This window comes from Amia ocellicauda, chromosome 4 (genome assembly GCF_036373705.1).
Source record: "Amia ocellicauda isolate fAmiCal2 chromosome 4, fAmiCal2.hap1, whole genome shotgun sequence".
Lineage (NCBI taxonomy): Eukaryota > Metazoa > Chordata > Actinopteri > Amiiformes > Amiidae > Amia > Amia ocellicauda.
In genome coordinates this window covers 18,435,196-18,462,878 of record NC_089853.1, presented here as the reverse complement: position 1 = coordinate 18,462,878, position 27,683 = coordinate 18,435,196, and the positions used below count along the sequence as shown (strand labels likewise).

The following is a 27,683-nucleotide window of genomic DNA, read 5'->3' as shown; positions in this document are numbered from 1 at the left end:
TATCATTCGTCAGGTACTAGGCACTGATTGGCAACCGAAAACCGCCCGCCCAACACGAGACTTTGGGCTTTGATTGGTCTACCCCGCCGTCAGTCACAACCCTCCTTTGGGCTGGCGTAGTGGCACAAAGGTTGGCCTCCCGCTCGCTGATTGGCCAGTAGGGTCCTCCCTTGCCGTCGCCGATTGGCCGAGTCGTTCTCCCGCCCTCTTCCCGTCTCTCGCGAGAGCAGCGGGCGCAGGTTGCAGGCTGTGCGTTGCGCTGGCGGTGTTGTTTGTGTGGAGACCCTGGCTCCTCTCCGCACAGCGCTGACGGCGAGACTCAGGCTCGGCTCGGAGGACCGCCACTGCCAGGCCTCTCATCCCCCCAGTAGCGTGCAGGGTTCAGGCCGGGGCTGCGAACAGGACACCCGCCCGGTGAGCCAGCGCACAGGTGGGTTGCCCAGTTTTCCTGCAGTGCTAAGAAGGGCCAGTGTGTTTGTGTCCATGTAGTTAAACCGCACACACACACGGGTCGCGTTTACGTAGCGCAGATTTCCGCAGATCTGCACAGATCTGCACACGTCCGCCGCTCCCAGTGGTGGAGCCGCGCAGGAGCCGCGACCGCACGCTGACTGCCGTGCAGCCGAGAGATGGACTGACTCGGATGGAGCGGACTCTGTCAGAGCTGTGCGATCCTCATAACGTGTCCCGCTTACAGCTGCACGTTGTTTCCATTGCCTTTCCTTTCTCCTCTTCCTCATTTGCAGGAGTTGGGTAACTAAGCGGAGTTTCTGCAGATCTTGCTGTAGCAGCCATAGGCTTAGAGATAAATATATTGTATACTCAGACCAGGGGCTGAATCTGCCACCAGGGCGACGTATTAAAACACATTGCGGGGTCTGTGCGGCGGAGCTGCTGCCGGCGGTGTTTTTGTAGTTGCTGTTTTTTGAGTTCGGTCTGCCTCTAGTGCGCAGACTGTTGCCCCGGTTGTGCTCCGTGCATGTCATCTGCTGGCAGTTTTGGGGACAGAAGTCACAGTCCCCCGGTTAATATCGGTCTTCATGGCGCGCTCAGTACATCTCTCTTTGCGAAAACAAATATATTTTCATCAGCACTACACTTAATTATGTGGAATCGGCACCAAAGTTGAGCTGTTTGTAGCCTGATAGTCTGACAGTCTCAGCCTTCCCACCCTCTCCAGACAAACAAGACACCCAGACAAGCTGATATGCCAATGTCTGAGCCTTGCTGTTTAAGGAGCTCTTTCTCAATACATATTGGGCAATCCAGCTCTTGTACACCATTTACAAGCTGCTGGTACAACCTTGAGAGAAATAAAGCAGCTCTTTCACTCGCTGTCTGCATCTGTCTCAGGGTCTGCTTTCCCGGTGCTGTGTTTTGGGAGAGCGTTGCACTGTTCCCTGTCTCATGAGGAAGCCGGGGTGTAGTGACAATGTGTCAGTCTGTGTGGCAGAGATTGTGTTTCCTGGGCGCCTGCACCACAGAAGATCCTTGTGCTACACAGGGCACAGACCGATTTGCTTTGCTGTGGAAGTGACACGGAAAGATAACAAACCAACAAAAAAGACCCACTGCCTTCAGTTCCCGACTTGATATGGTTGCTGGTGATGGTCGATAAAGAAATCTCGGGGCTGGGTTTTCCCTGTCTGCCCGTGCTTGTGTCTGTGGGTAGGGGTTTCTTTGTGCATGTGTCTGTGCTCTGGACAAGGAATCTTTATCGCCACTTTCAGAGAATGGTCCACAAGTGCTGCACAGGCATCGGTCAGGCCACTCTGTAGTATCTTAGTGGAGGGGTCTAAGGTTTGTGGAGGCCACTGCATTGATGGTACTGCTTATAAAATGTTTAATTCTCTCCTTTAGTGTACTGGAAAGGGCAGTCCATGGTGTATGTTGAGGGCTGGTCGAGTGGGCTGATAGGGCGAAAACAAGCAAATCTTTGAAACCATTGCTCCCTTTTTTCTGTGGTTCAGTAAACTTTTTGTCCTCCAAGTACACCCTCCCCCCTTTAAGCTGTGCAGGTGGAGAGCAGTAAAATCTTAGACCAGCTGTCCTTCAGGGTGCGCATGGTTTACATAGCTTCCTGTCTGTGCAAAATAAACGAGGTGCTTGCGGGGAGTGGAAAAGGTTACCTCTAACAGAGCTCTGCCACCGAGCCTCCTCCACAGGTCTCCTCACCACTGGTGTTGGACTCCCTTGTCTGAGCTTGTTGTGGCCTGTCCTGTCCTGTCGCTGGATGGTAAATTCTGTCTTCAGCCTTTGGGGTGGTTTTGTTGGAATTAGAATTCAAAATAATAAACTTAATACGCGAAAAATATATAAGGAAGGACTGGTTATTAGTAAGCCTGCTTGAGGCTTTGATGGGTATTAACACACAGCCAGCTCTGCCATGGTGCTGACCAGCTCTCTGTAGATGTCAGAGTCGGCCCCAGACTGCAGCCCTGACTGCTCCTCGTACAAACCAGCCTCAGACCTGCAGGCTAAGGAGAGCAGCGAATGTTACCCTAATGTGATCTCTGTAAGAAGCCCGCTGTCAACTGGGGCGCCCTGCCGTGACTCTAATTACCCTTGCTTGTCTGAGACTGCCGCAGGGTGCATTACCGCACTTAAATAATAGATCCCGCCACCTGACCCGTTTTTTTTGTGTTGTTGTTGTTGTTGTTGTTTTTCCTCCCTAGAAGGAGCGCTTTGTTTAACAAAATCGTCTTGCTCTCTAAACTTTTTGACACTGCGGCGGGATTAAGCTGCTGTGACACTAATCTGTGTTTAAGAGGCGGGTTACGAGGGTGTTTACAGGGCTCCGTTCCCGTGTGCTTGTCAAGGGGCCTTGTTATCACAGCTGAGCGGCGGCAGCACAGACGCGCTCCTCCGGCAGGCGGGGGCTGCTTCCAGCGGGAAGGGGCGGCTCGGAGCAGCGCTGGATCTGATCAGAGTGGCAGGATCAGCCTGGGGGGCAGATGCACTTAAAAATGTTCGGATTACAGTTACCCCTGCACCTCAATGTGACACCGTTTTAATCATCCTCCAATAAGTATCCCTCCCTCACACACCTCTTCAGACTCACCTGTGCGTAACCCCCCCCCACCTTCCTTTAGAACTGAGAACTGTCTCCTTGACAGAGGAGCGCGGTTGATTATATTTGGATGGAAGGGGGAGAGCTGTGGTTAGATCTGGCCTTGATGAATGCGGGCAAAATCAATCGTAAACATGTTTGAAGAACATTTACAAATGAAACCTGTGTCTAATCCTGCCCCCTCATAGCCAGGTCTCTCCCATTCATCCTTTGTGAAAGTGTGGTATATAGGCCTATGCATCTTCTTCTCTCGGTCTATTAACACACAGGGCTGGCATGGTGACACGAGCTATTAAAGGACTTTTTCCCTCTCTCATCTCTCTCTCTCTCTCTCTCTCTCTCTCTCTCTCTCTCTCTCTCTCCTCCCGAACAAAGTCATCTTTTTATAGCGCAATTTCAAAATTTGTACTATAATCTATGAGTAATATTTCACTATTGATATGAATTTGAGAGAGAGGAAGCTGGATGCATTAGGCGTCTGAATAGCAGTCCAGGAATCAGTGCACATTAGCTGCCAGCATTGCCTTTTAAACACAACCGAAGTGCTGAATTATTATTTCGGTGTTTATATTTCCCTGCTTAATCACTTATTTCCCTTTTCTGTGTTTCTTTCCGTGTGGAAAGAGGGTATTGGTTCTCAGACAGCAGGCCTGTCAGTGGTGCCTCTGGCATGGGATGGCTCAGTGGCATACTTTGAGATGCAATGACTCTTATAAGTAAGACCCCAGTGTAAGGTACACCAGTGGCCATGCGTGGGTGTATATTAACCAAGCTGTTGATGCCGAATTATGAACTTGCTGGTGGGTTTATATGTAAGAACTGCCCTTGTGCTTGGCAGCGTTAGGGAGGTGGTGAATGTGCCGTGTTCAGACCATGCACCACTCCCCGTGGCTGGCCTTACCCACTCCCTCTCTCACTCTTTCTTTCTCTCCTTCCTTTTGCTTACTCTTGATGCACGCTGAGCCGGATGTGTTTCTCCATGCATGAGATCCGCTGTGGAAGCTCTTATCTTGAAGTTGTGACACACCGAGTTGCGTTGCCAAGGCTGGGATCCTGGTGTTATCTCTCCGCGCGGAGTAGCGTGACGGAGGCCTCAGAGGCGGGGTGCTCAGCCCCGGGGGCGCTGGGTGTGGCTACACATGCTACTGTAAAGCTGATGGTTCTCTCTCTCTCTCTCTCTCTCTCTCTCTCTCTCTCTCCATCTCACCCCAGGCTGTGAGGGTGTAGTCCTGAAACACAGGCTTGTGCTTTGACTCCAGAGACAGTTTTCTCCCCAACCTGTCAGCTCTGCAGTATCTCAGTAGAGTGAGCTTTGAGTTGTAGGCAGCCTTGTGCACAGCTTAAAAATTTATATGAATGAGTTAATAATAACAAATAGCCTAAGCAAATGGAAAATCAGGTTCTAGGAGGGTCTTGCACATGCCTCCATACTGACTCGTGGTGCTTTGCTGCTGCAAATTTTATTGCTCTACATGTTCTTCAGGAGGTGTAGAGCTGTGCAAATACCATACAGATAAACATTTATTTTATCTCTACTGTAAAACTTTTAGTAGGCCTGTCCTTGAGCCCATAACTTCATCCAGTCATTTTATCTCAGAGTGTGTGCCAGGCTGTGAAATGCACTACGTCTCCCTCCCTGCCTCCCTCTTTCTCTTTCCCCCTCCCCTCTGTCCTTGAGAGAGACCTGGTCAAAGAGAAATCCGTCAGGCTTTATATTAATTAATTTCATAATAAGAAACCAAAACTCTTGTGCTCTCGCTCTCGTGCTTGCTATCTGCCCAGTGCAATTTGGGGAAAGAATGTCACAAGTAAAGTATGAAACGAAGGCTGATTTAGTGCCGCTTGCAGATGCTGCTCCTGCTGCCGCCTTTGCTAGAGAGAGAAGAGTTACTGGCTGAGACTGACTTGCTCACCTCGTCCTCCCTCATTTCTTGTCCCCGTTAGCTGCAGTACCTGTCCGACTCCTTCAGATGTTTCTTGCAGTGCCTCTGGATCAGACACATGATGCAATAGGAAAAAGACAACCACTGTAGGGCCAAGCCGCCAGTTCATCTTTGGTTTAGAAATAAATTCTTATTTTGTGTTATTATTTTTTCTGGTAATGAAATATAATTGTCTTGCATGGAAGACCTGCCTGTGTCTCCTGTATTGCTGGGTCACTCAGCCCCTGTGGCTCTACAGAGGAGGCAGAGGCCCGAAGGCAGAGCTGCAGCCTGCCACAGCAACTGAGTCCTAATCTCTGGTCTGCTGTGCAGGGTGACGGCTATGGTGGGTTGTGGTGCAGTTGCTGTCTGCTTTCCAGTGAGCAGCCAGGGGAGGTGGGCTTCCGAGTCTTCGATGGCAGCAACGGCAGTTGCGTGCCAATCGCAAAGCTCTATCCCATGACCCCCGAGGTTAAGGATCACATGGTCTACTGCATGAGTGAGCCAGGCTGTTGCAGCTATTGCAGGGCAGTCGGTCAGCACTCTCCTGTGTGCAGCCGACACAGATCATCATCTCCACTGTAGAGCCTCTCGTGGGCACCAGGCGACAGAGTGGCTCTCGCACCAGCACCCCTTCTCTGTACCTGTGGGCCAGCCTGGTTGTGGCAGATATTTAGGCCATCCTGCTGGTATTCTGCCAGTGGAGTGTGCTCCAGGGCCTATCCGGTACTTGTTGTGGTTGTGGGAGGTGAGGAAGTCCCCAGGTCCCACCAACAGGAAGCCTGGCTGTGTGTGCCAGGTTCAAAATTAAGTTAAAAATCTCCACTTCAAATGGAGTCCATCTCAGCCCTTCAGAGGTCAGGCTGCAAGGTTTACTTGCAGATCAATACAGTGTAGCCTTCAGCTCTTGGGTTAATCTATTCCTTTTGTCTTGATGCATTTGAGAATCCTGTCTCTCTGCACTACTCATTTCCTGGTCTTGCGTTACAGCATAGCAAACGTAAAGCCTGCATTTCTCCCTCTCTGTGCTGGAGCAGAATGGCGTTGCGTTACACTTGAGGATGAGTCTCTAGTTTGTTTGGTTAGTTTTACATTTGAAGTAGAAAATATTTCAAGTTATTTATTTTTAAATCTATTTTGTGAAGGATACAAGGTTGTATGGAAATCTGTTTCTATGAGCATTTCATTTAAATTCCAGCCTCATTAGGACAGTAATTCCCTGAACTGCCACACAAATTGCGCCAGTAATAACTAATCTGCATTCCAAAGAAACTATTTAAAGCACATAAAAGAAATGCTATCAAAACATAATTAAACAGTTGCTTCTAATCACAAGCTCTTTCACCTGCCTCAAATTGTAAGATGCTCACAGTTTTGCCCTTACTTTATTAACTCAAGTTAATGCCTCTGGGACATGGCCGAGGTTTGAGAAGAGTTTTAATTAAGATGCGTGTGTGATTTATTTATTTATTTATTACTAATTACAAATTTGGGTGCCAAGGTGTGAAGCTGGTTTGTTGATAGCATGTTGTTTCTGTGTGCTGCACAAAAGACACCCCATTAAATCTGGAGCGGCGATTAGGATTTCAATGAGTCTGAAAACAAAGGCCATTTTTAATACAATGACATCAAGCTTTATTCATGATTGCCTTAAACTGGGTGATAATAATAATATTATTAATAATAATAATACTCTGCAGTCCTGAGTTGCCTTAAGGAACTGTCCCCCATTTAACTCTCATGTCTCAACTCTCAAGGACTGACCCCCGACCCCTTCAGCGCCAATCCGGAATTCTCAGAGCGCTGCATCGCTCTCCGGAATGTCGTGTGATGCAGAGTTCTACGCCATGCCGTGTGTGTATGCTGTAGCCTGCGGGCCGTGCACAGCGCTGTTCTGCACTGTACACAGCACGCCTGCCCTTGCCTTGTCACTGTCTTCACGCTGCCAAATAAAAAACGAGAATATACCTGTTGTCTTAGCAACCACGACCTGTTGTAATCTATTTGTCTTGTTCTTAATGTAACAGAGTATATAATGTATAAAGAGGCTACAGGATGCTTTGTTTGAAAGCCCTTATTCAGCTGTACAGAAGGAAATCGGAGTCTGGCAACTCGCACAGTATATGTGGTGCAAAAAATACCTAAACCAAGCTCAGGTTTTGTCTTTGATATTGGGAGCTTTGCGTACTGATAGGCTCCCCGCTGTGTACAGGAACGGTTTAAAGCAGGAACTGAACCTGCTGTGCCTCTAACACAGGACGCATCCGGCCTGCCTCCTGCCTGGCTGTGGCTCCAGTAATTAAGCTTTCATTGAGCCCCTGGGCCGCTTAACCAGCGACAGCACACTGGCTGTCTCTCCTGTTCGCCGTCTCTGAGTGGGGAGAAATGTGGGGTTCTGCTCCCTGGGCTGTTCAAGCGGCACAAAAGTGGCAAAATATGTTGTCTTTTTGCAGGGGGTTTGGAGAAAACTCCTCCCCATATGAAGGGCTGTGATGGATCGGAGACTTTTCTCGATCAATAGGACTGGCAGCCAGTGAAACTTTTGCAGCGCCGCTGCTCTCGGCTCGCAATCAATACCACTCTGGTGCTGCTGCTTCTGAAGGAGAGGAGCTGCTGAAAGCCGAGCCGGCGCCACACGGAGGTTAGCAGGGCAGTTCTGCAGGTGTGGGTGGACCTGTCTGGGTCTATGTACTGGTCTGCTGAGAGACATCACTGTGGTCCTGCCCCTGGGGCTGCATGGGCTGTTAGTTTGGTAGCAGTCGAGTTGAGTCTCTAACTTGAGCCCCTTGTCCTGTACACTGGAGTCGACGCACAACCCTCCTCCTGTGCTTTTCAGCTGTTTTGGCAGTTATTTATCTGTCTTTATTTTACTGTGATGTGACCATGGTTTTGAGCTCCTGCAGCCCGTTCCCCCTCGATGGCCGGCTGTGATTCTCCGTTCACTACCTGTTCAGGTGTTGGACCTCCCTGACAGACCGGCCCTCCGTGGCAGCAGCTGCACTCCCAGCTTCAGTGGATACAAAGCAATGTGACCCCTGTCTCTCCGACCCTGAGAGAGATGTAACGAGCGCAGCCCTGACAGAGGCCCTACAGCGGCTGACAGTGTGCAGGGCAGCCTGTTATCAGTCTGGCACTCTATCTTCACAGCAACTTCACATCCAGAAACTTCAGAAATCACCATCTCAGCAAATGTTTATCTGCTATTGAGTTCTCAAAAGTGGCTTCTGCTTCTGATTTTCTGCTCTGATTAAAATAAAATCAAATGAAACGGAAAGAGAGTCCGTTCAAAGCATCTTACTTGTTTGAAATGTAATTTGGTGAATCTGTTCCGGGCCAGTTCAGAAATGATTTTAATATTCTTTGGTTGGGACAAAAATTCCGACAGTCATGTGATAGATCTTGCCAATGCGTAGGAGCTGTGTTCTTGATGTGCCGATTCTGTCCTTCTGTAACGAGGGAAGAAGCATCCCAGCTGTCATCCCTGCAGTCATTTCTCCATTTATTATTCCATCTCCCATGTGAGAAATGCGGGAAAGAAGTTTGTGTCCTGCAGCCTGTATCTCCAGTATGACGGGGCTCAACCCAGGCAGTCTCAGCCTGAAGGCACAATTGCTGAGGAATGTAGTGTAGCAAACCAGCACCCCTCCTCTCTCAGGGGCCTGTGTGTGTCTGCCCGTTTCTCCAGCAGGGTGCCAGATTTCCCCAGATCCCGCTGAACCGCTGCCTCGCTTCGGAGTCTTTAATCCCTGCTGCAGCAGGGGGTTGCTGACACTGTGACCACATTAAAGAGGCTGTTTTATCCGCAGTGGACGCCCTTATCAGATTTTGTGGCTGTGCTTCCTAACCTCAGGGCAATTAAAGACTGTGGTTACTGATCGAGGATAGCACTGCCAAGCCATCCAGAGTGCTCACTCTCTGTTGCTTTGTGTTTTTCCACTACAGCTCTCCCCAGCTTCTTCCTCCCCAGGCCAGAGAGCTCGCCCCCTCTCCTCCCTCTCTTTCGTTTATGCCCTTCACGCTCAGAGATGCTTCCAGGACCAATGTCAAAACACTGGCTGGCCTCTGTGATGCCCCACCAGAGTGTGTTTGTGGAGAAATACAGTAGCATTCAGTTCTGTCTCTGTGTGAGCTTCCCGTCCAGAGATGGGCAGAGTCATACCGTGCTGCTGGAGTCCTGCAGTCTGGCTGTTTTGAAAAATAAAAAATGACATTTATGTATTAAAAGTGTGTGGGGGGGCCGGGGGACAAAACCCACTTCACTTCTATGGATGGCCGTCCCTTTGCTTGTTTACATTGGCTGATTGCCGTGCATTCTGAAAATGAAGCAGTTGCTGCTCGCATGCACACAGCTGACCCAGTTCCCGCTGGTCTTTCGGTGGCTGAGGCCCAGAGGTCCGCCTCACGTGTCGCTGTGAAAGGCCTGCACTGTTCCGAGAAGTGCGAGAAAGCTCGTGGTATGGAAGAGCGCAGCTGTGTCGGAGCCAGTCAGGGGGTCTAATCTGAGCTGATTGGCCGCTGGGTCCTCTCTCCACCCCTGCCTTTCTGAGCTGCCTCCTGAACCCTTATGTCTCCATTTAATCCTTTTAATGGCCCTCTTTACAACTCGGTGCCCGGAGTTCTCCTTTAAACCACATAAAGAGCAAATCTTTAATCTGTTTCTCTTCCTCCTTTGGGAAGAAATTACCATTTTCCCCTCAAGGATGCCTTGAGTGATAAAACACCCTGTTGGTCCTGCAAATTACCTTTCATTTCCCTTCCAGAAAAGAGCAGGCCCCGTTTATGAAAGGAGACTTATACCCAGCTTGGGATGGAGAATGCCCTCTCTGTTTGGGGAGGCTGGCTGGGGTCCCGCTTGCGACTGCTGCAGCAGCATGGCTCACCTCCCTGCCTTGCCACTCCATAATGGCTCCTGTAGGGCAGCCTGTGTGCCCCTATGGGTCCTGGTCTAACCAAACACTACCGGTCAGGTGAGGTGCCATTTGTCATTTGATGAGAGTTGCCCCACGGCCTGACTGTACTCCCAGGCCTGTAACTGGTGTTGGCTGTAGGAGCTGGCAGACTGTGGGATTCCCAGGTGGGCAGAACCACAGTGTGCTTGCTCTCAGTCTAAATTACAGGGTTCCTGTTCAAAGATATTTGTGGATAACCCTGGGCAAGGCCCCACTCAGATCTGCAGATAATGTCTACCTTGCCTGTTTATTATTTTGGTTGTCTTTTTTCCATTGTTTCTTTTTGTCACTGTTTGGCTGCTGAGATGAAAGCCTAGTTTCTGTTTGACTCCTGCTCAGTGGCAGGCCTGTTGAAAGCCTTGTAATTGTTTTTCAATTTCAGCTTTCAGATGACAGCCTCTCACACCAATTTAAAGAAACAAACAAAACAAGAAAAAAAAAGATGTTTGCTTCACGATGCGGCCTGTCACTACCTTGTTAAGAGGTAGGAGAGCTGTGTCTGAAAACAGTCATTACGAGACTGAGACGGCTAGCTTGTTGCCCCAGTTGCTAAGTGCACTTCTACTCGAATTACTTCGACGAGAGTGGCTGGATGCACACAGCCATTTTTGTTTTTATTTTTCCTTTGAAGATTGGAGGCCACTGTGGCTCCTGGTGACTGCAGCACCTCTTTACTTGTTTGAGAGGATGACAAGAGCTGGCACAGTCACACATGGCCCTGTGGCTGCAGCCCCCCAAGTCCTGGAGTCGGGGCAGCTGTGTTCCGGCGACTGCCGTCCTGTCCTCGGTTTGTATCGCAGCAAAGAACATTTAAATTAATCGATTTTGAAGATTAAGTAAAATTATTCCGATTTAAGGCATTATTATTGTTTGGATGCATTGCTATGGAGGACAGTATCTGAGAAGCTGGCGGTGCGACAGCTACCGCGCTCATAGTGCTGTGCAGATGAACATTTCCGGGCTTCCACACAGGAATGTCCACAGTGCCGTGAGTAGCCTGTGCTGCCAGTGTGAGTAATGCTGTGTGTTGCTTCTGTGAGCAGCGTCTGCTGTGCTGTGCTTCAGTGAGGTTTGCCAGCCAGGCAGCCGAGTGTGTTGACATTAGAGCTGTCACAGCCTACCATTGGACTGCCTCTGTGTAAACTCCTGTGGCCTTTCCTTTCACCCCGGGGGCAGTTCTGTGTGCAGAGCTCCTGGAATGGAATACTCCACTGTCTGCTGAGAGGTGGGGGGTGGCGGGCGGGGGGTGTGACCAGGCTCGGAACTCGGACACAGCGCTCTGCTCAGTAGCAAGGGGATCTTTGTTTTATTTTTTATTTATATTTGTATGTATTTTTAATTGATTAATTAGTGCACTGACAGGTAGGGATATTAGTGCTGATTGAGGTAAACTGAGGGCGTGTGGACCGCAGGGCCTTTGTGCGCTCCTGGAGGGACAGCAGCGCAGCCGCTTGGGTGGAAAGGCTTTCGGGTGATTATCGACTTTTTCTCTTTTTGATCTACTCATGCATATTTATAAAGGGGCATGTGAACAGCACATCCAGCCATTAATTAGGTGTAATTCTCAGCCCCTAAAAGCGTTCTGCTGGAGTTGATCAGGCTTTAGCAGCGATAAGCAAGAAAATCCAGATGCTTGCAGTTCTGAACTGTGTGTTCAGATTATGATGATTATTGTGTTTTCACTCCCTTTTAATAAAACAAACTGCATGAAAACATTCCCTTTGCAAGCACAGTGTTGCTCTGGACTCCAAACCACACTATAACCTGACTGTTTGGAGGCTCAGTAGGAAGTGGGATTGTCGAACAAAATGGGTGAAATATAAATAAGGTGACGGGCAGTTCTAAAGGTTGCATTTCCCCTGCTATCTTGTGCCTTTCAAAGTCAAGAAGTTCTGAAATGCACCTTGGTGTGGGGTCTCTTGGTCTGAACGATCTCTGTGCTGGTTGCGTTTGTGTGCCAAGTTCACTGCGAGAGTCCTGCCCTGCACCCGTAGAGATGGCACAGGGCTCTGAGCTGCAGGAGTCGGCTGCTTTGTCAGGTGTCAGTGTTGGGTATTTTGGTGCAGTTTGATGTCAGTATTGTCCTTGCATAGTGTGCCGCTTTATTTGTATTGAACCACTCTAGGCTGTGCAACTTTTGCGCTGATTTGTGTGCTTCCTTGGTGGATTCTACAGTTAGAGTTTTTAGTGTGGCTGGATAAATAATCAATTAGTTGATTAATTAACAGTATTTCCCCCCACCTCTCCTGTGCTGTGAGTGGACTCTAAGCCATGCCCTGATGTGGAATGTCTGATGCCACAGAGTTCTAGAATGCAGCCTTCCCTTCTGCCCAGGAGAGCAGGCGGTGCATTGTCTGAGCCCCAGGTTTTCACTCTGTGCATCTGATCTATGCTCTGTGTGTCTGTGCTCTATCTGTGGGTGTTACTTCTTTAGAGGTTAATGCTGAAATCGTGCTGCTTTTGCTCATTTTTCAATCTATAGATTTTTTTTTAAGCCATTAAGGACGGCAGGATCATTTGTAAGATTCACATCATTACCTGCCGCCCTGGCTTTGCATTAGGCAAAAAAAATACATAAATGCGGAAAACAGGCGTACACAGGCTGATTTGAATAAGTTATGCATTGTTAATGGATTTTTATTTATTTATTTATTTTGTGTTCTGGGTATTTCAGTGGGAGAGGAATGGAGCGGGTTGGGAAATATTATGTCTGGACTTCAACAAACAAAACCACAGCAATAAAAAAAGGGGTTTAAACTGGTAAACAGAGGAATGCCATCTGTCTACGTTGCATATCTCACTGTGGATACTTGGAATTGGAGTGGTCCAGACAGCTCCCTGCCGTCCTGCTCTGGGGGGAGACACACAGGGTGTGTTTTTGTGTCATACCTGGTGTGTGTGAAGGGAGCTCAATGGGGAATCGGTGCTGAGTGTGTCTGTGAGAACGTATGCACACTGCCCTCCCGGACTCGGACAGACTTGTTTTCTCTCCTGTATGTTTTCTGTTGCAGAAACCTCTGGATTATCCGAGTCCCCTATCACGGGGAGTGCAGAAAACCCAGTTTATGTCATTATAAAAGATTTTTAATACCCCGCCCCCCCGCCATAATCTTCTCCTGTTCATTTCGTTATGTAACTGATTTAAAGACTTAAATAATCTGACAACTGACAGGTTGTGCAAGCAGCAGCAATGTGATACTGGCTCTTTCCATCCAGCTCCCAGACAAACCGTTTGGAGATTAACGGCTAGATTGTGTTTGCTGTGTGTGTGTGCGTATCTTCGTGCAAGTGTATGCGAGCAGTAGAACTGTGAGAAGTGTTGTGTACTGCTGGACTGATGTAACACTGATACCTCTCCAAACTCTCAGCAATGTGTCAAATCTATAGCACTGGCAAACGGCAATGACTCTGGTTACAGTTTCTGGAACACCCTTTTCCTTTGCACTTCTTATTGTTCGTTTGTGTGTGCGTTTATTTTCTCTGCCCCGTGCTAAAGCCCTGAAGATCAGTGTCGAGATCTTTACTTGTGGCATTTCTCCCGGGCCTGCTGGGAATGCGCTGTGGGCACTGCAACACAAGCAGTTCTGTCCTCTCCGATTTAAAGTACAATACCACCTCCTCCACCCCAAATAAATGAATAAATAAAGTAATAACCTCCTCTGAATGTCCTAATTTCTCTCGCTCTCTCTGAGACGTATCTGACAGTGCTCTTCCCAGCGCTCTGCAGTCTGATGTGTCATGGCTCTTGACATGAAAGCAAAGGCTCTGATTAGTGTATAATATCTTATTCATATCCACGGTTCACATATGTATTTTTTTTCTTTCCCCCAGAGAGCTTTCATTTTTTTTTTTTTTCTTCTTCTTTTCTCTCCCTTTCACTCTGTCATTTCGGCTGCCTCGGGGAGATTGCCTGCTTGGAAGCACTTTTGCATTTTATTTTTTCACAATCCTTTTTATTTATTATTTTCACAGACCTGCATATCTGTTTAATATGCCAACTGCAGTGTGTATGTCTGCGCTGTGTGTTTGAGAGTGCTGTGTGTGAGTGTGTGGGGTCAGTGCATCAAGCTTCAGAGCTGGGAGAAAGTTGGGTCATAGGATAGACTTCTTCTTTTTTGTTTCCTTGCTTAGTCTTTCTCTCTCTCTCTCTCTCTCGCTCCCCTGGGGGCCTTGGACATGGAATGACAGCCTTGCCTGACACTTCTGTATTTGAACTGTATACAATGAAATACACAGACGAAGCTGCAGTTGTCATCCTGAGCTCATGGCTGGTTATACTAATCTCCTGACATTCACGTCTAGAGTGTGTGCGAGCATGTGTGTGTAAATGTGAGTTTCTCTTCTTGTTCTTCCCTAACCTGGGTCGAACACCGAGCAGTATTTTGGTTGTGTAAACTGATCAGAGGGACAGGGCTGATAGTCAAGCTGTTCTACATTCCTTTTCCCTCTCTCTTTCCTTGTCTTTTTCTTATTGAGTTCTCTTTCTCTCAATCTCTCACTCTCTCAAAGTGAAATTAAAAATGAGCTTTGTCATGACAAGTTTACACAAGTGTTGCCAAAGTATTTACAGACACAGTACATAGAATAGAATAAATAATAGTGTATCTCTCTCATCTGTCCTCTTCCCTCTGTCAGTGGGACATTCCCTAACATGCCCAAGGCTGCTGGGATACTCGATGAGGACATTTAAAAACAAGCAAATCAACCAACACAACCCATAACCCTGGGAACGTGTGACTAGTGCATGTTAGCGGCCCATCCTAGTGGCCACAGTGCAACGCCCTGGCTGTGCAATCTGCATGCACAGAGCAAGGCCAGCCGGTAAATATATGCAAAGCCCTGGGAGAAACTGGCAGGAATTTACTGACTATATTGCTGAAAGCTTCTGACAGCCGCGACGCATCCCTTGAAAGTACGATCTGAATTATTAAAAGCTTCTTTGTTCATTAAATTGAGCCTCCGGTGAGAAGATTATAGAGAGAGGGAGAGAGCAGTGGAAGAGACGTGCAGTGGTAACTTGCGGGCCTTGGTGACACTTGGCCTCCCATCTGTCTGACCTCCCCGGAGAGTGGCGTGCCGGCCCAGGTATGCTATCGCTGACATGGCTGCTCTTGGAGGGGTAGGGGCAGGGTGCGGCCATGGTATGGTAGTGGCTGCTGTTGCTCCCTCTGAAATGTTAGATTTTTTGGGGGATATTTAAGTGTGCGTGTGTAATATATATATATATATATATTACAGAACAATTGCATATTCTTTGTAATGTAAATTCAGTGTGTGTTGAGTGGGCTGCCTGCCTTGATTTTTAAAATGGTAATTGTCAAAGAAGTGTGAATGAAGCTGCAGCAGCAGGTTGAGAAAAATGTAAAGTTATTTTCTGGTTGCTTTCTTGTTTTTTCTCTCTATGCATTATGTATTTATGTATTAGTTGTGCGAGTGTGTCTGTGTATAGTGTGTGTTTGCCCGTCTTCAGCTTGATTTAAGTCAAGACTGCTCCCAGATATGAATGACATTTTCTGACAGATTAATATAAAATTGGGAATGAGCAGGGAATTAGTTTTATTCTCCCTTTCAAATAGGTATTCATTATTTAACTGCTGCATAATCTTTAATGCTAAAAAATGGCTGTGATAAAATGCACTGTATCTGTGTAAAGACATTAACGGCGTGTGTTTTTGCGGGGTGCCGGGCAGCTGTGGCTCTTCGGTGTGTCTGACGTGCTGGTGAGCATCTGTGTTCTCGAGCTCCACTTAACGAGCTACGGTTTTTGCCTCGGAACAAAATCAAAACGACTGCAGGCTGGTGAAAGCAGTTAAGGTTTCTGCTAACAGGCTGTGTTTATGGATGCCCAGCTCAGTGTTTAGGAGAGCCAGCGTGCTTGTAGATCATTATTCAGGGCGTCTCGACGATTCTCCGGAGTCTCAATATTGAAATCTAAAGCGCCGTCTCCTGCAAACCCATATTACACATTGTTTCTGTCATTTTTCACCTCTGTGGGTTTGCTGCGGGGTGCATTTTATTACCCGACAGGTAACAATCCGTCACACCTGTCTGGCGCTGAGTGGCGCTGAGCCTCCGTGCACTCCGAGTGAGCTGCAGAATGCAAAGTTATTGAAATAAATAGCGTCCCCGCCAGCCGCCTGTCAGCTGTGCGCTGACCGGAGCATGTTTTGGTTTTATTGTTCTCTGTGCCTGCCTGAGCATCAGCAATGGCCCCCTGTTTTCAAAAGCTCTCGTGTGATTAGTTCACTGTGGACTTTGACTGTCCTACAAAATGACTAACAAAGTGGGGGGAATAGCAATTAAAACCTTGCTTGTTCATCGCTGGTTAAGCCGACGCTGGGCTGTTGCCAGGGCTCCCAGGAGCAGAACAGTGCTGATTTGCTGTGCTGGTGTGGAACTGTTCTGGTTTCACATCAAATGTGAGGCTGGGAGAATTTCCTGTGTGTTTGTGTTGCAATACTGTATTGCAAGGGGCTTTGGCACTGCACAGCTCAGAATTTCCCTCCGTTACACAGGAAGCAAAACAAATCCTACCAAAATGTGTTTAGCATTTGCTTGCCACACAGCAGTCTACAGCAGACTGAAAGGAGTACTGTACTGTGATTTCTCCCAGCGCTGCTCCAGTGAGGGCGGCGCTGTCAGTGAGGAAGTCGACTTATTTTGAGAATCTGTGGCTGTGTAGATAGTTAACTGGGATTCTGTTTTTTTTATTTAAAATTCTTACTCCTAGATGGTGGTCAAAAACGTTCAATCTGAGATCTTGTCTTGTTTTTAAAACTGCAGAAATGTGCAAAACGCTTGTGGACTGGAAGTCTGGCATGGAGGGCAGCGTAGGTTATGGGATGGGTTGTGTGGGCAGGCTGCAGAGTCTCCAAGCAGAAGATCCTGGCTGACTGGCAGGCCTCTCTCTACAGGACGCTGTAGCCATTCCCGTGCAGCTGAGCTGTGTGCTGCTGCCGTGTCCCTGAGTACAGCACCAAGCTTGAGCTTTGAACGGGCTTGAGCCCAGGCTGCCTGAGAGTAAGGGTGCTCACACTCACTGGCTTTCCAGTCAGCTGTAGCAGCTCTCCTGGTGCTGTGGTAATGTGACCCTGTTCTCTAACGATGTTCTCTGATCTCTGCCACTTCTCTCTCTTCCAGAGTCACCCCCAGCTGTTAGATGCATTCGCACGGTGGGGTTTGATCTGTGGCTTCACTCTGTGTTCTTAAAACTTTGTGAAAGAAGAGAATTATGACATTTAATCCCTGGCACCAAGTGCTTTGATGCTAAACATGAAAAGACGATAGTAGTGGTAGTTTTTCCTTCTCTCCCTCCCTCCCCCTCTTCCTATTTCTCTTCCTCTGTCTCTTTCTTCTATTTCTTTCTCCCCCCTCCCCCTCTCCTGGGGAACAGGATTGAGTCTTGCTGTAGGTGTTCTTGGCGATGTGCTGTAGCTGTGTCACGATGGCCGGAGGTTGGGATGCATGACACGCACAGCATGTCTGTCCAGGGCCTCCCCTCCTCTTGCACCTGCTTGTTGTGGGTGCATTAGCCCCTGAAAAAAATGGATTGGGCATAATTGTTAATTGATTTGACTTAAAATAATAAATATATTATTAAATCATAGACATCATGTAATATGATAGATCTCAGTAAGCAATAGCATTGCTCTGCCAGGAGAAACCCGAGACCATGTTTAAACCATTACCAGCTTGATGTAACGTGTAGTAAACACGCCCGGCAGAGGCCCCATGGGAGGCCGCAGCGCCTGGAGCGGCTCTGCTGGTCGTTTTTTCCAGTTGGTCTCTGAACTGCTGGGCCTGTGGGTGCTGGCGGTGGAAGGGGTAGGCTCTCCCCCGTCTCTGCTAGCCCTGGGACCACATGGTGCAGTAGCGGCTCTGTATGCTTTGGCTGTAGATCACAGGGCTGCACCGTTTCATCGAATTCATATCGAAATCGCAGAATCACTCTCACTACTGCAGTTCCGCTGTCGCTCGAGTGAAAACCACAACCAATATCTGAATAAGAGTGGTCTCGGAAGGATAAGAATAAACATGTTCATACTCCACAGTCATGCAATGTACGTTGTGTATCAAGCAAAGAAAGTACATACAGCATATCAGCATTTAGCCGAATGGCTTATAGCCCAAATAACCTAATACTTCAACATTATATTAGTATATACATTTGAAAAGCAAAACATGAGTCTCCCATGTTGAATTTGTTGCCATCACAGTCTTGTTGAAAGATTGTTGTGTTGACCCAGGAAAACGATTGGTATGTATTATTATTATTATTAGGCTTATTATTATTATCACAGCTAGCCTACTACTTTTGTATCCACGGTGACGTACAAAATTAATTATGCAAAATTAATATTAAGTTAGGAATACAAACTGTCAAAAAATACTTCAGGCTTGATATCCAGATTATCCAGTGGTGAGGAGCGCAGCGGCGCACCCTTTCCAGGCTTTTTGTTGGATTTTATCCGTTCAGTTTTGTACAGGCTGTGTAGTTAGTTTTTAATCTGCGTTAATTCAATCACTATTTCTTAGGCATTTGAAAAGCAGTCGGGTTGAAATGAGCCACACAAATCAATGAATGATCTGTTGACCGGAGAAAATTTTTTTTTTTCCTTTGCACAAATTGAACATTAATAAGTCACCTTATTTATAGGATCTTTCCGGAAATGGTGTATACTTACACTGGAGTTCCCACAAATGTTCAGCACACGTTTAACCAGGACTTAAATAATGGGAATGAAACCAATTCAGCCCATTCTGCTAATGGAGAGGTTTAGTTGATTGCCGTTTCTTGGCAGCGCAGGAAATAAATTAATGTATGTAATTTGTAGCGCAAAACAATACAGGATGTATACCCCAGCTAACACACAACGTCTCCACAACGCTCTACAAAGTTGCTACAAAGTAATTTACTTTGCTACAACATGGTATATATTTTTGAATGGAATAACGTAGTTTACGGATATTGTAGCGGTCTGCGTGCGCTAGTTATTTATCTTTGAATAATAACAATATAGATAGGAAATGATCATGAATCCAACAGGTCGGTTTTATTTCCCGAGATATTTCTCCGTGTACGCACTTTGTCAGCAGACGAACTGCACGTCCCCCTTGCTCCTCATGAACACCAACAGCGTCTTCTGAATTCACTACAACACAGATATCTGAGAACCAGAAGTTCCAGATATTTATTGATTGATTTATTTTGCCTTTTGTACATGCTGCTAGTTATTCAATCTGTCAAATAAAACCGATAATACAAAGCTGAAATTGTTCATAGATGGTGCAATGAGGGCGATCTGCATAAAATCTGTGTATACGCAGGTGAGCACCTTTATAACAAGTTAAGGTTGCTGCTGCGGTAGCACTATTGTGAAATGTGAAGTATTGATCTAAATGATTATCATTTAGTGATTGAAATCGAAGTCTCAATCAATATCCATCAAAATAATCGGGATATGTTTTTTTTTTTTTTTTGTCCAAATCGTACAGCCCTAGATCACACTAGTGGAGAATTGCATTAGTAGCTTCAGACGGAACCTCTTTGCCCCTGAGCTTCCGTTTAGGTGTCCTGGGTTTCGTTGCCCACTATCTGGTGGCTGGAGCCATGGTCTAACCTATCGGGGAACTGCTCTCAGCAGCCGCTTCCTGAGCACACACCTGAGCAACTGGTGGTGGATTTGGCACAAGGGGAGGTGTGTGTGAGTGTGCATAAATGTAAACGGGAGTTGTTTTTTTTTATTATTGTTTTCCATCTGTCAAGGTATGAGGTGGAATCCCCTTAACTTGAGTGGTCGTTTGCCATCCCTCCTGGGCTGAGCAGGCGGGAGGGTGTTTCTGGGTGCTGTTGTAGAGCTGCTGATGTTTTGAAAGGAATAGAGTTTTCCTCAGCTTGACATGAAGTTTGGCTGCATACATTTCTCTGGCCCTTAGCTGAAGTCTGACCTTGAGGTTCAAATCTCAGCCAGCCGAGCAGTTTGACTTGTTTCTGCTGGCAGCGTCCCTGGGAGCCCGTCCAGGCGCACATTCCTGTGGGATCCATGTTCCCAGAGCCACATCAGCACTGAGTGCAGAGAGAGCTCCTACAGCTGTAGACCGCTCTCCGTTCCTCCGGAAACTTGTGTGGCTCAGCTGGGGGATTTGAAATGAAATCTAAACCCTCCACCACCTGCTTATTGTTCTATTACCATAATAAAGCTCCTGTATGTTATTTGTTTACAATGTTTTAGGGATTTGTGATGAAATATGAAGCTGAATTGCAGTGTGCAGTGTCCGTTGAGCTGCTTTTCTGAAATGTGGTGGGTTGTGAATTGTCCATCGTGCTCAGCTCCAGCCCAGCCTCCTGACTGTGTGGCCATTACGCGCCCCGCCCAATCTCCATATGGTGCTGCTTCAGGCACGAAGAATAATGCCCCAGGTTAAGAAACGCAGAAATTCAGGAAGCGGTTTAGATGAAGCCCTGGGAGAGCAATTAAACGGCAGCTGGGGAGATTGAAAACCCTGTATATTTATATTGCTAAACATGCCCGTTATACTTAAAAAAAATATATATATATATATATATATATATATATATATATATATATATATATATATATATATATATATATATATATATATATATTTTGCTTCAAGTGAAACGATTCATCGCGTCTAAGCGGCTGGGATTGCTAAGTAGAAGGGCCTTATTGCCAAGTGCGTACGATGTGATGTAATAAAGCAGTCATGTAAATTAAAAGCTGTTTCGGTGTAAGACTGCCGAGTCGCGAGTCCCTGCAGCTCTGAAGAGGAAATGATGTGTAAAACACTCTGAACAGACGTGTCTAATGGATGAAAGACAGTGTTTTGTCTTGCAGTCTCATCCAGTGCCTGTGCCATATCTCGCATGGCCTGGTCTCGAGAACCCACACACACCCCCACGCGTTCCCTTGGTCGCTCACTATGACCCTAGTCTCCCGAAGGCTGCAGCCTGGTGATTGGATAGATCAGTGAGGTCTGTGGTTGGCATGACAGGAAACTGAACCAAACACAGGGCTGAGTAAGAATCAATGGAGAAGACTGGAGGTTGAATAACACAAGACTGGAGAGACAGGCTGGTCCTGCCAGGTGCAGACTCGGAGAGCCCTCTCAGCCTGCTGCCAATGCCCACCCAACACACATACACAGACACAGTGCTATTCCCCCCACCTCTTGGCTGGCCAGCCCCAGACGAGCCTCAGTCTTGGCTTTTTACGACTGTTATGTTAATGAAAGTCGTAAAAATGGCATAACAAATGCAGTCTGTGTTAGATGAAATGTTATAAAGTTTCAAATACCTCTTTTAAGTGCTTTGTCGATAAGCCCATTTTATAAAAGATCAATAGGCTCTCGTTTGGAGTGTGATTTAACACGGTCTTTATCTTAACAGCCCTCTCCTCTCTCGCCGGCAGTAATGTTATATGGGCTGGATTAATGACAGGGTGAAGTATCCTTGTCAGTTTCCACACATTTCTCCTGATGGATTGTCATTATATTAATGACTTTGTTGTTGAACGAATGTAAATTCATCTGTGTTGCAATTACAAATATGTATTTGTTTCCTTGCCATCATTTATGGTCTATTTAAAGCCTGCAAATCAATGGGTATTGACGTAAAAATATAATTTACTGCTGGTCCAAAAACGTTCAAGCAATCATTTTTATTCCCCTTGGAAAGTTTCATAATGAAAAGCTACTCTGTTTGTCAGGGACTGTCATTGATCATAATTTGCTTAATAAAAAAATCTGGCTTTATAAGGGGACTTGGATCTTAAAGACCTCTCACAATATCATGCGCTGTAGTGGGTCTCCAACTGAGCACCTCTGACAGAGGGCTGTGGGACCTCCTGTCGCTGGGCTGCTGATGCTTCTTGGGATCGGGGGAACGGGGGCTTGTTGGACACAGCTGACCAGGATTCGCTCCCCCCACTGACTGATGGGCCCAGCACTCCTACCTGACTGAATAATTAACAGAGACTGTCTCTACATCTCTTCCATTAGGTTTTCTGTACTGGCCACATTCATGGCCTGGCCACGTCTAGTACAACCTGTCTGCCTCCTCATTGCACTTAGAGGTGTGTGTGTGTGTGTGTGTGTGTGTGTGTTTGATTGTTAGTTTGTTTGTGTGTGTTTGTCTGCTGTGGTTTTGTTTTTCCCTCACCATCTCCCCACGGTGTAAGAGCACGGCTTCATGAGTCTGCCATCTGAGTTAATTGGTAAATCTCATACATGGCAAAACCAAAAGGCTGTTTCCAGAGCTCCATCAGAAATTCATGCCTGTGTCGGGACCCAGGTGCTGGGCCAATCTGAGGCCCACAGCCTGCTGGTCTGGGCTGCTTGCTCAAACTGCAGCTTCTCTTTCTGGTCCCGTTTTCCCTGGAATATGAGTAGTTTCCTGCAGGAATAATGGCAGAGGCCGACAAAACCCTGAACAGGATGCTCTGTGTTATCTAGCAATGAAGGGGGTTCCTGCCCCTCTGTGCCCCACCCCCTTCCCTCCTCTGTGTGCTGCCTTGGCCCCAGGCTCACACCTAGGCACTGAGATCGGCTCCCCTCTCTGTTCACATGAATGGACCCTTGTCCTAGCGTCCTCCTCACCCCCATGCACGCTGCACGGTTCATGCTGTGGTTCTGACCTTTCAAGCTTGGGCCCCTTTGCGTTGCAACCTGTCCCTTTTCAGAACTGTGACTGTGTGCATATGTTAGGCAGTGTCTCAATGGGCATCATGGCCTTGAACAGGTGGCATATTGTCTGCCCACCCCTTGGGTGCTATGGGGATTGTTGGCACATCCTGACCAGCCACCCACAGTATCCAGCAAACTGCTTTGTGTTCAATGTGTGTTGTGAATGGGGGGTATCAGGCACCCATGTGGCACAGAAGTATGCCAAAGCAGGAAGGAACCAGCTGAGGTGGTATAATGGTGGCATCTGTGTCTGTGGGGGGAATGGCCATGCCATTGCAGTGCGGGGAACTGGGACTCTGCCCATACCACCCGCATTGTTTTGCTGCCACAGTCATTTCTCTGTAACAACGTGAGCTGTTGCCATAGCATAGCACAGATGACTTCCTGTCCGCTGTAAGCTCTTGTGGTGTTTGTCTTGTTTTCTCTTTCTGGAGACATTTCAGAGTTTGTGGACAGACAGCAGTGCATCTCAGCAGGCCCTGATGGGGGCGGGGTTGGCTGTGTGTGCCACCCGCTCTCTGTGCTGGATGTTTATGTGCTCCTCGTTCCCTCTGTGGCAGGTCTCCAGTGAGCAGCCGAGAAGCAGCCCTCAGGATGGAGTAGCGCGGAGACCCTGTCAGCCTCGTTCGGCACAGCAGACGGCATGTGTGTTCTGTCAGGCGCCTTCTGCTGAGAGGAGCAGGGTGAGTGCTGCTGCTGTTAAATGTTTTTAGTTGTTTTTTTAATGTTGTTTTCCTCTTGTAATGAGGGCTCGACACGCAAGCAGAGTCAAACCTGATACATGAGGATGCAGCTTCCTTAGCGCTCGAAGACTCGTTCTGCGCGTGCGTGTGAAATTAAGTTCCTGATTCTCCAGGACTGATTTTGCCTAGCAGGGTGTCCATCTACTGCTCTACAGAACGGACATCACTACATATTTACTTCCCGGATCAAAGATCGTATGCAACAGGTCTTGTTGGATGCATGGCAAACTTTACATTCTTCTATAATGTTCTGTTCACATTGTGAACACCGCTGTGACATCAGGGTTCCCAGAGCGGAAGCAAACGGCATCTAATTCCCCTCAGCCTTAATGTAATTTCATTCAAAACTGAAGTGGATTATTCTTCTTCTGTTATTCTTGTGGAGCTTCACCAGATTATATCCAGGGATGAAAAAACAATAAACCAACAAACAATAGGAGTGTGGAGAATAGGAACGGAAATAAAAGCTTGTTTGCAAAACGGGTGAATCGGTCTTTGCTAGCATTGCGAGTGCCGACCGCAACAATGGTCTACAAACCTCAGCCCCCTCTGAGGTAAAGAGACATCTGTCCTTCCAAACACCGTCCTCAAGACCCGTCTGTAATCTGCTCAGAGAGAGTGGGCACACAGGGGTCCTGAGATAACGGTAGTTTTACAGTCTTACCCCACCTCCGCTTTTTCACCAAAGTCTAATCACATTGTTCATGGCTGCACATATTACTATGTCACCTGCAGTGTTTCTAATTGATTTGTAGAGGTCATCATACCAATGAAAAGTTTGTTCCACCCCCCTCTTCTTTGGTTGATTTTTAAGGCATTTAATCCCCCACTAGGCTTTTAATATTGCATGTGTGCTAAAGGTCTCTTTCATAATAACCTGCACCTAATCCCCCTGGACTGGTGCTGAATTGCATGAGGGCATTAACTCCAGAGCAATTGTCTCTTGCTATTAAAAAAACTAAAAATAAAAGCAACTTCTTGGTGCAGGTTTGACAGGAATTTGAGTATTATGTTTGTGGTGTGGGAGGGGTGCATCAGAATGGGACTTAATTCTCTCCATCCTTAAAAAGCTAGTTGGAAAACTTGGGGTATAATGCATGTATGCGGTTTTATTTATTTTGTGATTTGTGTTGTGGGAGAGGAGTCTTCCTGTTGCTTGAGTTGTGGCGGTGCTGGCGTTGTCATCTGCAGACACAACAAGTGAGCTGCCCAGCTCTAGCTCCTGCTGTTGTTTTGTGTAACAGCTGAGTTAGCCTGCAATGGACATGGTAGCAGGAGGGGGGGTGACTGTATCCTCACGTAGCCTGGGAGCCCCTTGGGAAGATTAGCCAGGAGATGCGTGTGGGCAGACTGTGCCAAAAATAGCACTTTGTCATGAGTCAGGCCCTCCCGGGTGATGGCTTGCTTGGAGCATGCAAGGCACTGTGAGAAGGGACGCAGGTGGAGGGGCACTGCCACCCAGCTGGGTGGGGCTCGCCTTGGCGCACACAGGGCTGCTCTCCTGTACTAGCGGGCAACAGTGCGGCCACCTGACAAGAGCATGTCTGTATCGGGCTGTGCTGGTGGGAATCCTAGAGTGGGACACACTGGCTCTGTGCAGCCCGGCCCGAAGCAACATTGTAGTGACAGGGTGACGTCTGCCTTGTACATGTTCATGTCTTAGTCACTCTGACAGACCTTCAAGCATTTGCAGATGTTGTGGCAAACCCCCCCCCCCCCCCCCCGATTTAATTACAGATTAGCCTCATTTGTTTTGTTTTTTGTTTTACATTTTTTATTCATTTATTTTGTTTATGTACAAGTCGATTTGCACAGTGATAGTGTGGATTTTAAAAGCCGGGGTAATCTGCACAGACGCGTAGTGGAGCACAGAGTTTACCCAGTGCTCCTGTACTTCTGTTTCCCTGTGCTAACGTGTTCCCCTGCCTTTGGGAGCAGCAGTCTGGGCTTCAGTCAGTCGCTACAGTGAGAGATTCGCAATCTCGGTCAGATGTCAGTGAAAAAGGACTCCTCGGCTCTTCAGGCAACATTGGTGTTATTTTCCAGTACCCTGTTAAGGGCTCGTCTGTGTCGCCCTCCCTGCAGCCCCCTGGGAGGAGGAGGAGGCTGGAATGACACCAAGTGCAGTTTTTCCACTATGGTGGGAAATTGCTCCTGTGCGGGGTTCTTAATCACAGCACACACACACACGTACTTGAAACCCGAACTGCTCGCCACACATGGACATGCATACACATGCGTACACATGCATACACAGAGACGCATATGCTGACATACTCACATTCTAAGAGATGCTCATGAACGCAAACATCTACAGAGAGACACTCTCTCTCTCACACACACACACGCGCGCACATGCGCACATACGCACACACACACACACACACACACAACAGTTGCAAGCGTCTCTACAGGTCTTGTCCAGTGTGAGCTGTTCCTGTGACTCAGACAGACAAACATGAATGATTAACTAGGGCCTGCTGCTGCTCGGGGGCCCTGTGAGAGAGTGCTGGTGTACTTCACCCCCCGCCATCCCGACCCCACTACAGCGAGAGCCCAGAGGACATTATAAGTGGAGCAAATGAGTCCTGGCTGTCCCGGTGGGGAGAAGGGGGTGGGTGGACTGAGAATGGGAGGAATGAGCAAGATTCACAGAAGAGGAAGAAAAGGCTAAAAAGAAAAAAAGAATAGTGAAGGTACTCCTCTGTGGAACTGTACGGTCCCCGACACGCTCTGCTGTGCACATGTGCTGCGTTTTATTTCTTCCCCGGGATAAATATTTCACTAGCAGTAAACCTCTCGGAAGCTGCGAGGGGAGCTGCCTGTGTCTCTGTCTCTCTCATCTGGTAGGTGCCCGTCCTTCTAGAATCTTCCTTGTTCGATCATTGTAAGAGCTTTGTCCTGTTCAAGTATTTTCACCTCTTTTACCATCTGTCATTCAGATTAATAAATAGGTTTGCCCGTAATGTTATATCTGTCTAAACTGGGCAACACCTGCTTAGGTTTCAGCTCGGTAGCCGTGTCTGATTGGCGGCTGGGCTGAGGAGTTGCCCAGATGGAGATCAGAGAGGGAGGTGGGTGCAGATTCTCATGGGGGGTTGTCAAACTGGGACATCCCAGGGGGTGACCTTCAAAACACTGTACAGAGGGGACTTTCTGCTCCACTTCCACTCAGAGCTGAGCACTGCAGCAGAGCTGTCTCTCTGTCAATTCAATTCAATTCAATTCAAGGGTGCTTTATTGGCATGACAAACAGTTTCGTAGTGTTGCCAAAGCAGTTGATATTATATACATACATTGAAAAATAATAAAAGGTAAGAAAAAAAATGAAACGGTAACATTATAATTTATAAATTAAAATCTTAATAGACATGTACATTTACTTTATTTATAGTTATCAGGTTACAGCTGGTGCTCATGTATGTTTTCACAGTGAGCCCCTCAGGCTGTGGCAGGCGGCTACATATTGGGCGGCCAGGGGGGCTGTATGTCCCTCCCCCAGGAGGATAGCTATTTTTTTTTCATTTATCAATTCAGAGAATGATTTTGTAATATTTATGAATTTATTAAAGAATGTGTCCCTTAATTTGGCATATTTATTGCAGTGGAGGAGGAAGTGCATCTCTGTCTCGACCTCTCCTGTCTCGCAGTGACCACAGCGCCGCTCCTCTCTGGGCAGCCAGCTCTGCCTGTGTTGGCCCGTCTCTATGGCCAGGCTGTGGTCACTGAGCCTGTACTTGGTCAGGATCTGTCTCTGCTTCGTATCTCTGACAGTGACGAGATACTCTGCCAGGGTGTATTCTCTGTTTAGGGCCCGATAGCAGTCCAGTTTACTTTGGGATTTGGTTTCATTGTTCCAATGTTCCAGATAGGAGGTGTTGGTTATCTTTATGATTTGGTTGACTCTAATTGGGGGCAGGTAAGCAGTGCTGACCTGAAGCTGGTCTCTGTTCGCAGTATTAGCGGGGGTCAGTGCCGTGAGCTTCAGGGCCAGCTGACTCAGGGGACTCTTTTCAGGGCTGAGCTCTTGGGTTTGGAGGGCCTTGCACTGGAGTGAGTCTGACTCACTTTTCTTCAGGTGCATCCAGAATTTCAGTGCTCTTTTCTTTATATTAATGAGAGTTGGGAAACGGCCTTATTCTGCCCTGCATGCGTGGTTTGGTGTGTTCCTGTGCACCTGCAGTATGTTTTTATAGAGTTCAGCATGCAGGGTCTCTATTGGATGTTTGTCCCACCTAGTGTAGTCCTGTTGACTGAGTGGACCCCATACTTCACTACCGTACTGCTCTAGCAG

General features: G+C 47.5%; 1 protein-coding gene across 3 annotated transcripts in view; it reads left to right on the top strand.

The window, feature by feature from the left end:
* Positions 1 to 227: 227 nt before the first annotated feature.
* The window catches only part of LOC136747890 (D-glucuronyl C5-epimerase B), a 45,428-nt gene continuing 17,972 nt past the window's right edge, over positions 228 to 27,683 (top strand). Inside the window, exons 1-2 of one of the 3 annotated variants that reach the window (XM_066701201.1) lie at positions 229 to 430; positions 23,207 to 23,329. The gene's annotated coding sequence lies outside the window, so the exon portion shown is untranslated. Of the gene's footprint in view, positions 431 to 23,206; positions 23,330 to 26,071; positions 26,236 to 27,683 lie in introns of those variants that run through there. The other 2 variants (XM_066701202.1, XM_066701203.1) reach the window with 2 other exon arrangements.